We start from the raw sequence: 5,948 nt of genomic DNA, 5'->3' as shown, positions 1-5,948 counted from the left end.
ATTGAAACTATTCCAAGTCTCTTCAATTTGTAACTTATGAGTTTTAATGGTTCATAAAAATGAAGACTCTTAATTTTATGACACCTATTTAGTTCTTTAATCACAATTAAAAGAAGTGACTTTTGGTTATCCATAACTTGAGGACAAGTTATGGACACCATCAATACAATTAAGATCAAGAATTAAACACACATGGTGGTTACATATAATTCCTATGATCTTCTAAAAACTCATAAGAACACAAATTCATGTCAAGAAATTTCAAGAAATCATATAAGCATATATAATACTTTGAAATTGTTAAAAGTCATGTAAAATGGATTAACATAATCATTATCATTTTGAAAAACAGATTTTCCAAGTCCAAAACAGATTGGGATAATGATTCTAATCCATTTCCAGCAACAAAACATGAAAAGACTGCCCAGCACGCACCTACTCGTCGAGTGCATGATCCTACTCGACGAGTAGGATGAATTTGTACATAGACTCGGCGAGTCCTCCCCATGAACTCGGCGAGTCCAGTCGACAGTGAGCAGTTTTTTCGATTTTCAAGTAGTTTTGCATCAAGTATACAGAAAACAATCCTAGGCTCTGATACCACTGATGAGTTCTGAGCATTCTAACACTTCCTAAGTGTACATGCAACCCTAATAACCTTGAATCTATGTTTTCTCTATATACATGCAAATTTCTTTTTCAAGGTTATTTCCTAACTAGCATGGCATGGGGAATATATGAAACATAAAAACTAGTAGAAATACATATCTTGTTGTTACTTGGATTCCTTCAAGACTTTGTGAGCCTAGCACCCCAAATGTTGTGCCTCAAATGCTTCACACAACACCACAAAACTTGGAATAACTTGAGAGAATACTTCTGGCACTTAAAATTGGTTATGCCCTCTCTAGTAACCTTACTAGGTTCGATTTCACTAGCCAAAGGGTCCCTTTTATAGTGGTGTCACAATTAGGGTTTTCACATGAATAATCTTAATTGTGATGACTCTTCATTTCTCATGATCCATGGGTTTGTAACTCCCATGGACTATCCATGGAGCTCCAACTGGTTACATCCATAACCCATAAACCATGGATCATTAATCCACCATAAAAGAATTGATGATTGTCATAATCAACCCTTATATATTTAATTAGTCTCACTTTGATCACCAAATTAATACTAGATTAATACTTGAACAAATACTAATTAAATAATATTATTATTAATATATTACAACTTATAATATATTAATAATCATAAGTGCCATATTCTCTCATTTAGTCTATCCAAGTATTGCAATGCCATGCAACCCAAATGGACCATTTCGGGTCAGATCAAGTACATACCAAATAAAGGCATGGACTTAGACACTATATCCAACACTTGCAACTATCTCATAATTACAATTCAGCCCCTTTAGTTTAATTAATTACACTTGATCACTAAATTAATTCCTAATTAATTATTGATCAATATTAATTAAACAAATATGATTTTTCCTTTAATATATTATTCTTATAGCATATTAATAAATCATAATAACCTCTCTTTCTCTCTCTCTACTTAATTTCTCCAGTCAAGTTGCTTTGGTGAAGGCAACCCAAAAGGACCATGCACAACCGGGTCAAGTACTTACCAAATATGGTTACAGGCGTAGACACTAATCCAATAGTCTCCCACTTGGATAAGTCTAGTAACCACAAATGCAATGTACAACTCGATTAGCAATCGTAGCTCTCAAAGACGCTCTCAAACTCTGATCTTATCAGTAACATGTCCTTTAGATAAGGGATCATATAGTCCTCTGTTTAGATATCATGCGGACAATTCTATGGAATATTTTGTCCACCAGTTGGTTTCTCGATCTCAAATTTATTCGACATAGAACTTAATCGAACACATCAATTTAGTTCTGACCGGGCCCGTCACATAAGTCAAATCAAATCATCGAGCGGCCGAGATATCGCTTTTACCCTCTTAGGATAAAAGTAACAGATAAACTTCGACTTATATGCATTTACTTATTCATTAATCAACTATACACAACAATGCGTTTTATAACATCAAGTTACTGATGCGATTTCGCATTATCAATGTAGAACCAATTAACAAATAAAAAACCATATATCTAGGTTTTAAGACCATATGATATTATCGTCTTGCGATCAACCTTTTATCACATTCCATAAGGTGATCCTAGCAAGCGTGGGTTTGTTCCAATGCTTAAAACTATTTCATAAGCACTCATTAACATTGTAGCAAACTTTTGCTATGTCTAATACCATTTAGACAATCTACACATCAATTCATGACAATCTTCATTCATACCTACTTCCAACATATGAATGATTGTGGACAGTTTGAATAATTCGATTATTCTTAATAAACTCAATTATTCTGGAAGTCAAAACATGCAAAGTGAAACAATAGCTAAACAATTAACATAAGACAGTAACAATACTCATAAATAATACTCCTTTATTTAATTATCAAATGTTAATTAGATTTATCTTTTACATGTTTCTAATACTATCTAATATAAACTAATATCATCCTTCAACCCAATACTCCTAGCATGCTGCAAGTGGTTAACCCTGCTCAGTCCCTTCGTAAGCGGATCTGTTGGGTTATCTTCTGATGATATTCTCTTAACCATGAGTTGTCCTTCTTCTACTCGATGTCTAATAAAGTGATATTTCCTGTCGATATGATGAGATCTACCATGATCCCTCGGTTCCTTTGTCAAGGCTACCGCTCCTTCATTATCACAGAAAATTTCCATAGGCTCCTGTATGGAAGTTACAACTCCAAGATCACCGATGAAGTTCTTCAACCATATTGCCTCCTTCGACACTTCGCTCGCTGCAATGTACTCTGATTCGCATGTGGAATCAGCTACAGTTTCCTGCTTGGAACTTTTCCATGTAACTGCTCCTCCATTCAGGGTAAAGACCCAACCCGAATGCGAACGGTAGTTGTCCCTGTCGGTCTGAAAACTGGCGTCACTATACCCTCGCACCTTCAAGTCATGTCTCCCTCCGAGGAATAAAAACCATTCCTTCGTCCTCCGAAGGTACTTAAGGATATTCTTGACCGCAATCCAATGGGCTCTGCCAGGGTTCCCTTGATATCTACTAACCATGCTCAAAGAAAAGGCTACATCAGGGAGAGTACAAGTCATAGCATACATGATTGAGCCAACTGCGGAAGCGTATGGAACTCGGCTCATTTCTGCTATCTCAGCTTCGGTGCTCGGACTTTGAGTCTTACTCAACTTGGCATTACTTTGCATCGGTAATTCTCCCTTCTTCGAATTTTCCATACTAAAACGTTTTAGTACTTTATCTATGTAAGTGTTATGACTAAGTCCTATTAGTCTCTTACTTCGTTCTCTCACTATCCTTATTCCCAAAATATAGGAAGCCTCTCCTAGGTCCTTCATAGCGAAACACCTCCCGAGCCAGGACTTAACCTCCTACAGTTTCGGGACGTCGTTTCCTATGAGTAGTATGTTATCGACATAAAAAACGAGGAAGCAAAATATACTCCCACTGGCTTTGACATATACACATGATTCATATTCGCTTCGTACAAATCCAAACTCTTTGACTTTCTCATCGAAACAAAGATTCTGTCTGCGAGACGCTTGCTTAAGCCCATAAATGGACTTCTCAAGCTTGCACACTCTATTCGGATGCTTTGTATCGACAAAACCCTCTGGCTGAGCCATGTAAACATCCTCAGCCAACTTCCCATTAAGAAAAGCGGTCTTGACATCCATCTGCCATATTTCATAATCATGAAATGCAGCAATGGCTAGCATCACCCTAATAGACTTTATTTTCGCAACTGGTGAGAAGGTCTCATCATAGTCAACTCCGGGAGTTTGAGTAAAGCCCTTCACAACCAATCGTGCCTTATATGTGTGTACATTTCCATCCACGTTGGTCTTCTTCTTGAAGATCCATTTGCACCCAACGGTCTTACGTCCCGGCACATTATCAACCAAATTCGAAACTTGGTTATCATACATGGATTGAATCTCGCTGTCCATTGCCTCCTTCCATTTCGTAGACTCCGGGCCTGCCATGGCTTCCTTATAGCTTTTAGGTTCATCTAAATTTATTTGTGTACCATCACTAATATAGGTGTCCCCTTCGGTAGTAATATGAAAACCATATAACTGGGGTTGAACTCTAACTCTTTCGGAACGTTTTAGAGGTAAGGACTTGTCAATTGGTTTAACCGGAGTTTCCTCCTTAGGTTGAGTGCCAGCGGTAGAGGTTCCTTCATCACTCGACTCTTGAATCTCTTCAAGCTCGATCTGTGTCCCACTGTCTCCTTGGCTTATGAGTTCTCACTCACGGAAAACCCCTCTCCTTTCAATGAAGACAACATTGTCACTCGGTCTATAGAAGAGATATCCAAAGGATTTCTGCAGGTAGCCGATGAAAATACATCGCTCACTACGAGGTTCGAACTTGTCGTGAGTATCTCGTCTTACGAAATCCTCGCAACCCCAAACCTTGATATGTGCCAACGAGGGAGCTTTCCCTGTCCACATCTCGTGAGGTGTTTTGGCAACCTTCTTCGTAGGGACTAGGTTAAGGATATGGGCGGCAGTCTCTAAGGCATACCCACAGAAAGAGATAGTTAGTAAAGCACGACTCATCATAGAACGAACCATGTCCAACAAGGTTTGATTACGCCTTTCTGCCACACCATTCAACTGTGGTGTCCTAGGTGGCGTTAATTGCGAAACGATTCCGCATTCTTTAAGATAGTTGTGGAATTCAAGACTTAGGTACTCTCCTCCTCGATCAGATCGAAGCATCTTGATTTTCCTGCCCAGTTGATTCTCCACTTTATGTTTGAATTCTTTGAACTTTTCAAACATTTCTGACTTTTTCTTGATTAAGTAAATATACCCATATCTACTATAATCATCGGTGAAAGTCACATAGAATCGGTTCGCATCCTTTGTGGTGGATCTAAATGGTCCACATACATCGGTATGTATGAGATCCAACAAACCCTCACCCCTTGCACAAGAACCAGTGAAGGGTGACTTCGTCATCTTTTCAAGTAAACAAGACTCACACGTGTCATCTTCCCTAAGGTCGAATGACTCCAACACTCCATCCTTTTGGAGTTGGGCAATGCGCTTCTTGTTGACATGTCCACGACGACAATGCCACAAACATGCTTTATCCATACTATTGGACGAATCCATGCATAAAACATCATTTCCTAGGTTATCTACGATCATAACAGTTTCATAAATTCCATTACATGACATTGCTTCAAATATAAGACACCATTCAGATAAGCATAAATTGAACCATTCTCATTATTAAAAGAAAATCTAAATCCTTGTCTAAACAAACCATGAAACGAAATAATTTAAATCTAAACATAAACCATTACTAAGCACTAAAGAATACACTCCAATCTTGGTCACAGGCGACAATCTTCTGTACCCCATGATTAGATTTATTCTTCCATGCTCCACGTCCCTATTTCTTCTTAGTCCCTGCAATTCAGAACAAATATGGTAACCACACCTGGTATCAAGAACCCAAGAAATAGCATGAGATGAATCATTAGATTTAATTGTATAAATACCTGCGAAAGATGGCTTGGTCTTTCCTTCCTTGATAGCTTGCAAGTATTCTGGGCAGTTGTAACGCCCCGTTCCTAAGAGTACCTAATTGTGAGTCCCCGGGATTTAAGAGAAATAGTATTTTGATCATCTTGTGGGAAAAGTGGAATAATGAGGGCCAAGTATGAAATTTGGGGACTCGCCGAGTACGCCCAGCATAAGGCGTAAGTGGACGCTGGTGCAAGGTTGAGTATGCCCAGCGTACTCTCAGAGTTCTAAAACCCTAAAATTAGTGTCAGCCACTATATAACGAACATGTTGGTGCATACCCTAGCCTCTATAA

The sequence above is a fragment of the Lactuca serriola genome, chromosome 2 (assembly GCF_051521515.1).
Source record: "Lactuca serriola cultivar US96UC23 chromosome 2, Lser_US96UC23_V15, whole genome shotgun sequence".
Classification (NCBI taxonomy): Eukaryota; Viridiplantae; Streptophyta; class Magnoliopsida; order Asterales; family Asteraceae; genus Lactuca; species Lactuca serriola.
The sequence above is the reverse complement of the archived record's forward strand: the minus strand, read 5'-3'. Positions refer to the sequence as shown.